Source organism: Apodemus sylvaticus, chromosome 6 (assembly GCF_947179515.1).
Source record: "Apodemus sylvaticus chromosome 6, mApoSyl1.1, whole genome shotgun sequence".
Taxonomy (NCBI): Eukaryota; Metazoa; Chordata; class Mammalia; order Rodentia; family Muridae; genus Apodemus; species Apodemus sylvaticus.
Genome location: NC_067477.1, coordinates 59,203,262 through 59,216,537, shown reverse-complemented (window position 1 = coordinate 59,216,537; position 13,276 = coordinate 59,203,262).

The window sequence follows — 13,276 nt, the reverse complement described above, 5'->3', positions numbered from 1 at the left end:
CAGAACAGCCAGGGCTACACAGAATAACACCATGGAAAAATACCAGAAAGATAGATAGATAGATAGATAGATAGATAGATAGATAGATAGAGAGAGAGAGAGATAGAGATAGAGAGATAGAGAGATAGATAGATAGATAGATAGAGAGAGAGAGAGAGAGATAGAAAGACAGAGGGAGAGATGAAGAGATGAATGGATGATGGATGGATGGATGGATGGATGGATGGATACATACATACACACACATACATACACACAATACAAACACACACACTTACATGCATACATACATACATACATACATACATACATACATACATATTGGTGTTCTATAAAAATGAACTTTGTTTAATTCTACAACTTGCTTATTTGGCATTTGCTACACACCATCACAAGATCTTAGATTAGAATCATTTGTATGTGAATGCTATCCAGTCTAAAAAGAAATAAAAGAGAAGGTATTACTTACAATATGCCACCATGTGCTAGTTACAAGATTTTCACACTGTTTTTATTATCTCTTTTAAATTATGTACAAAGAATTTACTAATGCAAATCAGTATAGTAAACATGAAGTTATGGCTAGCAGTTATGAGTTAAAAATAGGCTTGAACATTCTAAAACCTCTTTGAGAAGGTGCCTTTAGGACCAAAAATGTTAATAGTATGTTTTAAACCCTTATCCATATACCTAGAATCCTGTAATCCTTCCTTTTCTTCGAGTTCTGCAAAGAAGGATTTCACTCTTTCTATTTTGGAAGAGAAAAGGGTTGGAAAAATTCATAAATATCAAGTTATAATTTATGGATCTTTGGAGAAGGTAACCATAGTTTCAGTGTCTTTTAATTATTTGCTGTCTGTTTAGTTTCAACAATCATGTTAAACTCTAGAGATGAAATTCAAACAATGCTAGAAAGACAAGAAAAAACAAACAAACAAAAAAAAAAGAACAAAGTAACAAACCCTGTTATTAAAACCTGTTTATAGAGAACTAGGCTTCTCCAAATAAGATCCTTCAGCAAAATAAAACCAATGTCCATTCAGTTCCTAGAAACCTGGTAGAAGCAGATGTGGAGAATTTTCTCTACAGTGAACGATGGCAGGTATATAATATATGTTGTACACTCCTACTCTAAGCTTTCTTACAGTTTTATTTTGCATTATTGACTATGGAAAGGTTCTAGGCTTTGATTTAGTTGTACTTCTGCCTTCCTTTTCCAAAGCCAATATTACAGATAAAACATCAAGTAGATCTTTTGTCATTTTTCCCCTAAAAGTTTGGGTGCTCTTGAGCCTCAGATACAATTTTCAAACCGTATTTCTTATGATGATGACTAGACTGGAGGTTGTGACTTATTAGTTGATTCTGGGAAAGAGTTGGTGAGCTAGGTTTAACTAAATGATGGGGAGTAAAAAAAAAAAGTCTATAAAAAGAGGCCAGGGCTGAGGCATTTCCTAAGATTTTGGAATTTATACCAAAGCCAACAATAGCATTAAGAAATATTCATTGCTTCCAAAATAAGAAAAGCTTGTGATTTTTTTCCTGTAAGAAAGGCGTCCAGTTTTTCCTTTCTTCTATAATTCCCTTTATGGAAATACCTGTAGGAAACGCTATTAGTGCATCGGCGAGCAGGTTCCTATTTAGCAACTCTCTGCAGCAGTGCCATTATGTGTCAGCAGAAATGAACAGTCTGAATAAGGTACATTTTTAGAATCTTCCTAATGTCATAACTGTGAGTAAAAAGAAAAAAGGAATATGATGTAGTGGGGAAGGCCCTGGGCCAGGGTAACCTAAGTTTCTCACAGTGCAAGTTCACTTTGCATATAAAGATGCATATTAACAAAAAGAGGCACAAGAGAAAAAAGCAGACACCAGACTATACTTGGGAAAACCACTGCTTTTAAGGATAATAGACAAAAATCACACATATGGAAATATCTATGTGTGATTTTTATACAAGTTTATACAAGTGTTCCTAAGAAATCTTAGGTTATATAAAACCATTGTAACTCTTGAGTCTCAGGCCTGACTGAGCTCTCTAGATGACTTCCATTCAGGAGCCTGCCTTTCTTTGCCATTTAGTTTCTCTATGTCTGATCTGAACTGTTTATGGAGATAAACAGTTCACCAAGGTATTCATATATATGAATATATATTCATATATATAATTAATATATATATATAATATTTTAAATAAATTTACAATAATCAAGGATTTCTCTCACTAAAAATAAAAAATTAGATTATAAATAAAAATCAAAGCCTGGAATAATAGTTTAAAAAACCTACTGTTTCTTAAATGATTGATGCCAGTTCCTATAGCTTTACAGGAGTACAAATGTTGGTTCATGGCATCCACAATAGAAGACTCACAACTTCTTTATTTCCAGCTATGGAGAATATGACAACCTCTTCTGTCAAAAACTATTGCTTACATCCCAATCAATTAGGAAATTTGAAGTTCAGCAATACGTGGTGTGTGTGTGTGTGTGTGTGTGCGTGCGTGTGTGAGCGCGCACGCGTGCGCACGCATGCACGCATGTGTGTGTACACTCCTGAGGAGAACATTATCTGTTCTATTGTTTCAGGCTCTGTTGTATTTTGTGTGTCTCCCTGAAAATGGAGGTAGGCTGGCATACAGTATTCCTCGGACCTCCTCCTATCGCCACTCAGATATCACTGGCATTGCAGGTACACATGATTATACCCAGCATTTTACAAGGGCTTTGGCAATTTTAACTCAGGCCCTCATGCTTGCACAAAAAGTCCTCTCATTGACTGAGCTATGTTTCCAGGTCTCAAAAGTTGTTTTAGATTATTTGTTTTTGTTTATCCTTATGACATTTTTTAAGACAAAAAGAAGAAACTCAGAAGTTCATATGTTCCTTTTGCTTCTTCAATATCTTTTTTTGTCATATCTAATATGTACATGTTATCTCTATCTTTAATAGCTTAGAAATATGTGAATAATAGGTCTTGAGTTTTCAGAAACCATGTAGATAATTGAATGGACTGTTCTTTCCTCTTGTCATAGATCCTTGGAGAACAAAGTGGTAAAACCAAGTGTGAAGCAGTAAAGTTCTCGGGACCACAGCCAGTGGGGCATCATGGGCTCGAGGGAGAACTACAGACATACTTATGTCGAGAAGTCAAAGCCTTGTTATTCCACTATCACTATGTCAAGAGTTCAGGAAATGTTTCTTCATTGATACAATGTCACCCTACCAGACTTTAAAGAAAATGTAGCATAATTAAAATGTACATTTCCATTTTTCTTTCAGATTTATTACCAGAAACTTTGTGAGAAGAAATGTTGGAACTTTTATACTTGAAAGAAATTCTATGTGAATTGATAAAAGGAAAATATTATTTCATTTACAACTAATTAGTTACTCTGCAGTTTTGTGTTTCCTAATTAAAAAAAATCTACTTGTACATTATTTTGTATATATGTCAAAATTTAATTTCATCAGAAAAGAAAAGAAAAGTAATATTTGTGATAAATGTAGACTATTTTTATTTTTCCAGCTTCTATTTTGAATTTATTGGGTGTTTTATGAACAAATATCAATAAAGGAAATAGGAATCCACCTTTTTAAAATTAATGAAATGTCCCATTTTTAGATCAATTTATCCTAAGCAAATATTTCTAATGAACAACAGATAATATTTCATGAATCAAAACTTGGATACAGGCCCATTGAAAATGAAAGTGTAGCCTAATGTTTTAAATCACTACACATTAAAACTTACTTGCACTTAATTATGTATTTTCTCTTGATACAATGTTTCTGGGAATGCATAAGGCTCTTGGTCAAGTTTCATTACTATAAACAATGAAAAAACAAAAACCAAAGTATGGGCAATACAAAGTAAGGAAATCTGGAAATAGAAAACAGACAAACTGAAAGAACTGTTTAGGATTGGGAGCTGCTGGTAAAATATGTGGCTATGAAAGAGAAGTCAGCTATAATGTCCCCTGTACAATGAAGGGTACTTATTGAACACTTAAAACTTTCAATTAGAATCTCCAGACCAGTTCAACATGTTAAATTCTAGACAAGTTTACTCGTTAACTATTTTAAATCTCTAAATTAATAGCTGTTTTGTGTAGGATTAAATATAATTGCTAAACCTGTTTAGTACACTGCTCTTTTATCTTTGCTCTGGAGTACATGTGACTTACAACATCCATCATAAATTTGCTTACCAAAGATTGTAATGAAAATTCATTATGTTTCTTTTCTTCAGTATACTGTATATGCAAATGTTCACATAGGATTGGCATTTGACTTTTAACCACTTCATAAATCAATCTCTTGTATAGCTACATTTGTTTTCTAGTTGATTTCAGGTTATTATTTCATCTCAGACATCAAAATATATAACTATTTTCAATATTTATTTCCTCAATCCCTCTTGTTCCTACCACCTTTCTGGCCTACTGTATCTAGTCCCTTTCATTTTCTAAAACAGTCTCACTTTGATATTCATGTTACATATATACACACATAAAATCTAAGGTTCAAAATGAGATGAAATACATGATTATTTTGCATCTGATTTATTTAACTTAATATGATGCTCAACATTTTCATCAATTATGCCTCACATTACAAAGTGTCATTCTTCTACATGGATGATATGTGTAAACAGGCACACAAAAAAACAAAAAAAGTCTGGAAGAAGTGTGATCACCAGCAAAGTTTTACAGGAGAGGAGAGAGGAGTTAAATGGCAAATAGTGGCTCCTTATAATTATACTCATGTTAATGATAACTAAAAAGCATGTAGAGCAAAGAATGGAGGAACGTTGATACTTTCTAAACATTACATTGGCAACTTCAAAAATGGGGAACATGTTGTCTGTGTGTCAAAAACTGGAACTAGAACCCTGTCTCTTACCCTGTACTAAGTGAATGGATAATCTGAAGAAAATGCAGGAGAAAACACCTTAGTGGTGGCACTAAGTGACTAGATGAGTTTTGAAGGATGAAATTGGGAGGAAATAATAGTGGGAGGATGAAAAAGGAAGGCATTGGTTGGGAAGGTTTATTGGTTGTATTTTTACAAAACCTTGTGTGCATCTTTGAAATTCTCAACACATTAATAAAATTAAAAAGAAAATACACTGAACCATCCATGAAGAAATATGGTGACAATGTGTGGAGTAGAGGCTGAAGGAAAGGCCATCCAGAGACTGTCCTACCTGGGGATCAATCCCCTATGCAGCCACCAAACCCGTACATTATTGTGGATGCCGGGAAGTGCTTGGTGATGGAAGTCTGATATGGCCATCTCCTTAGAAACTCTGCTAGAACCTGACAAAGACAGAGTCAGAAGCTCACAGCCAACCATTGAATTGAGCTCTGGGGTCCCCAGTGGAGAAGTTGGAGAAAGAACTTAAATAGCTGAAGTGGTTCGCAGCCACATAGAGGAGGCAACAATGTCAACAGGCCAGATGGCCCCAGAGCTGCATCACTAACCAAAGAAAACCCATGGCAGTGGCACATATGTGGCCTTGTTAGACATCAGTGAGAGGAGAGGCCCTTGTGCCTGAGGGTGTTTAATGTACCAGTGCCGGAGGACAGGAATAGCTGAGTGGGTGGGTGGGGGAGCAGCCTCATAGCGGCTGGGGGAGGGGGAATGGGATGGGAGCTTCCAAAGGGGAGACCGGGAAAGGGGAAAATATTTCAAATTTAAATAAAGAAAATATCAAAAAACAAACAAACAAGCAAACAAACAAACAGCAATCCTTAGATGAAATGCCCAACAGTAGACAGAAGGAACTTGGGTAGAGTCGACCTCTAGTAGAAAGACAGGGCATCAACTAGAGGGATGGGGTTGCCATCTCACTGTCAAAATCTCTGACTAAGAATTCATCCTGTTTGAAAGAACTGTATGACAAAATTGGAGAAGAGACTGAGGGAAAGGAGGTCGAGTGACAGGCCCAAATTGGGATCCAGCTAAAGGGGAAGCTCCAAGGCCTCACACTATTACTGATGCTCTGGTGTGCTTGCAGTCAGGAGCCTAGCATGGTGGCCCTGCAACAGGCCCAACAAACAGCTGAAAGAATCAGCTGCAGAAACTTAAATCCAACCAATGGACAGAAGCCCTGGACCTCTGTGGATGAATCAGGAAAAAGGTTGGAAGAAGGTGAATATGAAGACCAGCAGTCTCAACTAATCTAAGAACCTTGAGATCTCTCAGACACTGAGCCACCAACCAGGCAGCATAGAGTAACTGATATGAGGCCCCCCAACACATATTAGCAGGGGACTGCCTGGTCTCAGTGAGAGAACAAACACCTAATCCTGGAGAGCCCCAGGGAGTGGGAGGTCTCCTGTGATGGGGGTGGGCAGGGATATCTACATAGACTTGGAGATGCAGGGGAGGGGGAGGATGAATTGGGTGAGGAACTGCAGGAGGGTGGACTGGAAGGGGGATAATGACTGGACTGTAATAAACAATTAAAGAATGATAATAAAAATTAAATAAACTAATTAATTAAAAAATAACAAGCAAAAAAAAAAAAGCTTTTGCACTACCAAGGAAACAATTTAAGAGTGACCTAACAAACTCCAGAATGGTAGAAAATCTTTTGTACCTATCCACCTGATACAATGGTTATCTACAAAAATGTATATAAATATCAAGGTGGTACTCACCTGTAAGCTTCATTCCTAATGGCTAGTAATTCATGGACCTGATAGTTAGCAAGCACACTGATAGAAAGTAAAACTGAGCCTCAATATCACCCAGATAGAATCCAGAAAGCAGTAACAATGACTGGCAAGCTTGACTTGACAAGAGAAGCTGACTGGCACAGCACTAGTATAAATGCAATAGACAAAACCCGACATATTCTTAATGGATCAAAAGTTCATTCCTCAAGATGAGAACCATCTCCAGCACAAAGAAGCAAAGAATCTGTTGCTAGACATGGCATGAGCCATAGGAGACAACCTAATCTGTTAAATGAAAAAAGTATTAAAATGATTCAAAATTACTTATTTCTGTAACTATAGAACAGGGCATCCTTCAGCATTCAACAGAGAAGTCTTTCCTTTTTATAGAAGGAAATTAACAGAGAGTACCTAACTGATCAATGTGCAGAAAACAAATATGCTATAAACTGTTCATCCCCCAAATGCTCATTCATACCTCTAAGGCTCAGGAATCTGAGGAAAACAGTGCAGAAAAAAAGAGCCAGACATCAAGACATGGAGGTTGATAAATTTAAGGAAACAGTGCTTTACACACACTTCAGAGTGGATTCACAGATGAACTCAAAAGAAATGAGACAACATAGATAAGGCCTACACAAACTTCAGCAAGAAAAAGCACCGAGCTCTGAGGAAGATACATACATATTCAAACCACTAGCTTAGGCTGTAGCTACATTAGATGGCTTCTGATAGAGGGAAAGCCAGATTTTTCTAAAAGTGATGTGACCACACACCAAAGCAAACAATTCCAATACGAGCCAGGCAACACGACAGGAATTGACATGAAAAGAAGAAAGAAAGTGGAGGTGGATGTGGACAAGGAATGGATGGACCTAGAGAACATCATACTAAGTGAGGTAACCCAGACTCAAAAGGTGAATCATGGTATGCACTCACTAATAAGTGGATATTAACCTAGAAAACTGGAATACCCAAAACATAATCCACACATCAAATGAGGTACAAGAAGAAAGGAGGAGTGGCCCCTGGTTCTGGAAAGACTCAGTGAAGCAGTATTCAGTAAAACCAGAACGGGGAAGTGGGAAGGTGTGGGTGGGAGGTCAGGGGAAGAGAAGGGGGCTTACGAGACTTTCGGAGAGTGGGGGGGGGCTAGAAAAGGGAAATCATTTGAAATGTAAATAAATTATATCGAATAAAAAAATTAAAAAAAAAAGAAAATGAGAAAAGGGGAAAAGAGGAAAATAGACATATCAAGTTGGGTAGGAGGAATGGGATGAGCAATACCGAGAAGGTGGTAAGAGAAAAACCAAAGGAATAAAAACAATTAGCAAATACATTGTAGGACATTGTCAAAGATTTAAAAAAAAATTACATAAAATAAGTGGGTATATGAGCCAGGAAGATATCATAAACTAAGTTGGAGAGGATGGACAGAGATGGAGGTCCAACAAATATTTGAAAAATATGCTCAGCATCCTTAGTTATCAGAGAAATTCAAATAAAATTTCATGGAGAATTTTGTATCTCATGTAACCCAGAATATTGTCCGTTTGGGACTTGACAAAATATGTAATTTTTGTTCCTCACTCAGGAATATCTTAGAGTCTACTGTTGGCATTTGGAGGGGGCTCAAAAGGAAGAAGAAGCATTTTTTATCAGCCACTTGGAGCATGAACTCATATCTGAATCTTGACCCTCACATTATGATTGGCAATATTTAGAAAACTAGGTCATTAAAAAACTTATTAAAATGAGCATTGAATTTTACAGTAAGTATACATGAAAATGTGGAAATCATGCTTTTAAATAAAGTTGAATTAAAAATTCAGTATTAACAGCAAACCAATAATTTACTCAAAAAGCTCCATGAATTCTTGATTACAGATATTATATGGAAACAATTAACACATCCTTCTCAGTTGTATCAAGTAACATTAATTTAAAACTTAGTTAACGAATCAGATATTAATTCTGAAAACCAATCAAAGTTGAGGAACATGTACCATCAAAAAAACACTCAGAGACAAATGAACTAAGCAAATGCCATTTGTAACTGCAAGAATACCAACATGAGTCTCTGATGGTCTGTGGTGTCCCTACCTGCATGAAATTCCACTTAACCTATGGTCACACTAATAATTTTAGTAGAGGAATCAACACAGCAGCAATTAGTAAGTATGAAATTAGACATTAATCAAAAATCATCTCCAGATTTTAAATGGAAAAATCAAAAGGCAAGAATAACCATAATTTTGTAATAGAAGCTGATAAGGAATCTGCAACTTTGGAAAGTTTCATTTTCCCATGATCTTTGTTTGGTTTACATTTTTCCAGGCTGTAAAAGCTTTGACGGGGAGAACTCAACCCATAACATTGTAATTTATAGCTTTTGTGAGATTTGGAACTGAGATGAGGTAAGGTTAAATTCTAGTTTTATTCTTTCCTTGCATACACTTTACTTACATATTTTTTTCATTTCTTAGTTATGCGTCATATAGAAATTAAACCTTTTTTGATAAAGCAATGTGTTGTCAAAATCCACCGATTTTCTGAAAATATTTAATTTTTGCTATATTCAATCTGTGGACAAGATAGAAATAAAATATGTTATATATCATTATTGCTATCTATATCATATTATGTATAATTTGCATATTTATATATTATACACAAATATATTCATATGCTTATAAATTAATAGCGTATAATGTATATAATTATATATGCATATGTAATAATAATTAATGAAATAAAAAGGCCATAAATTTGAAATATAGGAAAAGGGAGGACATGACATAAGTATTAAAAAATAAAAGAAAAGCAACTTTTACTCAATATGTAGACAAAAAAGACTGTAATGTGAACAGATCCAAACTGAGAATTTGTATCTGGCCCTAAGGCTCAGATATTTATAAGAAAGACAGGAAAAAACCTCAAATTGAAAAAAAATGCTTTTTAAATTAGTATGTAAGCATTACTCTGAGTCAGAGCTTAAAAAGACAAAGTCAGGGATGCTCAGTCACCTTGGAATTAAAGCCTTTAATATATACATTTCATCAATATATACACTCTGAATTTCAGACTGCAGAAAGACTCCCTAAACCTGGGTTTTAATATAGGTAATTTTATTATTTATTGCCCTTCCCATACTTCCTGAAAGAGTAGTAGTTTACATGGTACACACTTGGATTTAACGTGCTCTGCAATCTTCAACCTGTAATAAATTCTTATTTGAGCCTTATCATCAAAGGTCCATTGAGATACCACCTTACTCTGCCCAGAATGACTACCACACAGAAAACAACAGCCAATGATGAAACCAATGCGAGAATGGAATTGTTATACACTGCTAACAGTGATGTGTACTGATCCAGTCAGTAGAGAAATCAGATGGAGTTTTTAGCAATAGAAAAGCTCTGTGATCCAAGTATAGCATTTCTGGTAAACTTGAAAAAAAAACACATGGCCTTCTGTAGAGCTAGAAGTGTAGTTAGATATTGTTTAAATTTGGATTTGTTGTGGAATATCTTGTTTTCTCCATCTATCATCATTGAAAGCTTTGCTGGGTATAGATTTGTCTGGGCTAAAATCTCCAAACCCATGCAGCATTACGACTTCTCCCCCAAATAACCTTTTAAGATTTACTTTCTTCTATTGATGACAGGATTTCTGAATAAGGATTTGGAAATCAACACTTATATTCAGAACAAAAGCCATGCTGAAGATTGTCTCAAATGTTTTTCTCTTAGAATTGTAAAATTGCGTGTTACATTTAGGGCTATGATTTGCTTACAGTTACTTTTGTAAATAGCACAGAGTTGTTTATAGAGGAACAGTTTGCCTTTTTGATATCACTTTAGTTCATTTTCTTTTAAAGTATATTTCATGACATAAATTATGTATTTTCCTTATGACAATTTCTTACATTAATGCCATGTACATTGCTGATATGTTCCTCCATTTTTGCATCTATTCATTAACTTTATTTTTCAAATTATTTCTCTTCTTATCTTTGAGATATCTATATCTATATATAGATAGATAGATAGATATAGATATAGATATAATTATAGATACAGATATAGATATAGATATAGATATAGATATAGATATAGATATAGATATAGATATAGATATAGATATAGATATAGATATAGATATAGATTAGATAGAGATAGAGATAGAGATAGAGATAGAGATAGAGATAGAGATAGAGATAGAGATAGAGATAGAAGGCATATATAAATATATATGCCTTAAACATATAGGAAACAGCCAAAGGAATGACAGGATAATCCACAAAATTTGGCACAATATTTTAAAAAGGCATGGACAACAAAGATAATTTATCTTTGCCTTCAAAAAATCTCTTAATTCTATAATAAAGCATGGAAAATATGTCAGGGCTATTTTGTGAGGTGTAAGAGTGTCTATCAGGTGCTAAGTGCTAATTTGATCCCCAGGAACAAGGTGTCTACAATGTAAAATATGAGAAAATGTGAAGAAAAATTAACATATAAACCAATAATCAACACAAATATCTAACAAGGTAACTATAAAATGGCAAAGAAATGTAAGGGATAAATGATATATCACTGGAGAATCACAGAGCAAAACAACCTTGCAACAGGACTATTACAATGACAGATATCCCAATACTAATACCAGCAAACAGTGGTGAGTTTGTGCACCACCAGAAATCCTCACTCATTCCCAGTAGGAAGGCAAAGTAGTTCAATCACCATAGAAAATGTAAACTTCCTAGAGTATGCTTAATTATATTCTTTGGTATTCACTCAATGCAGGAAGAATATTTTTTATTATATGACTAGTTATAAATTAATGTGAATAAAATCAGTATTTACTTATTACTAACCTCCATTAAATACTTACAGCAATTTGTTTCATGATACTCTAAACTTGGAAGAAATTAAGACCTCCATCAGTGTTTGAATGGATAAATATATCAGATCATATCTACACCAAAAAATGTTGTTAAAGAATAAAAATGAATTAGACATTGTATCATAACAATAATGCTCAGAACCTTAAATGCACATTGATAATTTTAAAATTTGATAAATTAGAAAAATTCAATGCATGGGCTGTATGCATATCATATGATATTCTAAAGACAAATATTTGAACCAGAAAAAGTGGTAGTTCCCAAGGGTTACTGGATATGAAGGGATGAGTAGGAAGAGCAAAAGGATTTGTGAGGTCAGTGATTGTTATAGATGATACAGCATTCTGTATAGTCATACCTGCATGTGTATCAGGAACCATGAATTATATAGTACTAAGAATGAAATTAATTGAAATATTAATTTTTAATGATAATATGTTATGTGCAGAATTTTCTTAGTTGTAGCAAATGTGCAGTTGAACTCTTGCTCATGGTATTGGTATTTTTGTCTCCGTTGTGTATCTATCTATGTTATATATCCTATAATTAGTATATTGTAGGGACATGGAACCATAAAGGAAGAGATCAAAGAATATGTATGTCAAAACAATAGGCAAAAATATATACTCAAGTATTAACAATATAAAAGCTTCAAAACTAAGACCATATTATAACTTGAAATTTCTATGAACACAATTTAGCCAAAGTGTTATTAATATGTATATATATATTACATATTCATATGTATATATTTAATGAATCAAATAAATCCATTTGTTACATGTTGCCTCAAAGTTAACTTGACCTTCTAATTACATAGGTAAGATAGTAATGAAATGAATAATATCACAGGTAAGAAATTGTAAAGAGACAGGGACCCAGAGGATGAAGTCAAAGATGTAATATAGCTGCTATAAAAATTGATCAACAGCATACTAAGAAACACCTCTGACTCTCTTAATTATGTCTTTGTATAATAATAATAATAATAATAATAATGAAATCAAGTAGATTTCTAATCCAGAATTGTTAAAAAGAAATAAAAGAAGTAAGGTCTGGAAAATTGTGAGTGAAGAGGAGAGGGTAGGAAGAACAGGGAAAATGAGACGAGTATTTTCCCTTAATCATTGGACTGGAAGTTCAGAGCACAGTATTGTCTATCCTCCTCACCTACAGTAATAAAATATCATTCAAAAAGCAGAACCCTCTCAGCTAATGTTGTTGAAGACTACACTGTTTCCACATCCATAGATGAGCAATTTGATCTTCAGTTATAGCCTGGTTCTAAAGAACCAGGACTTTGCTTCATTTCTGTTATTTGGGAAATGATATGTTCTCATTTGTATATGTAAATAAATTATATAGTTGACTTTTGTGCCTGCATCTGGTAAGACTACAAGCTACACCATATGACGAAGTGCATTACACTCTATCAAACTGCTCCAATGTAGAAAGGGGAAATCAAATATTAAATTAAGAGGAGAAAAGGAAAATAATATTTGAGTTAGAGGAAATAAATGCTTTCTTGTCTTCAGATATTAGCATTGATTAATGTAGGAATGTAAATGTCCTTTATGGAGTTGGTGTTTAAACTGAGTGTTGAACTGAAACAGAAAGACAGAGGTTCCCCTTCTGCCTGTAAAGAACACAAAGAAGGACAACATTCACACCAGTAGCAATAA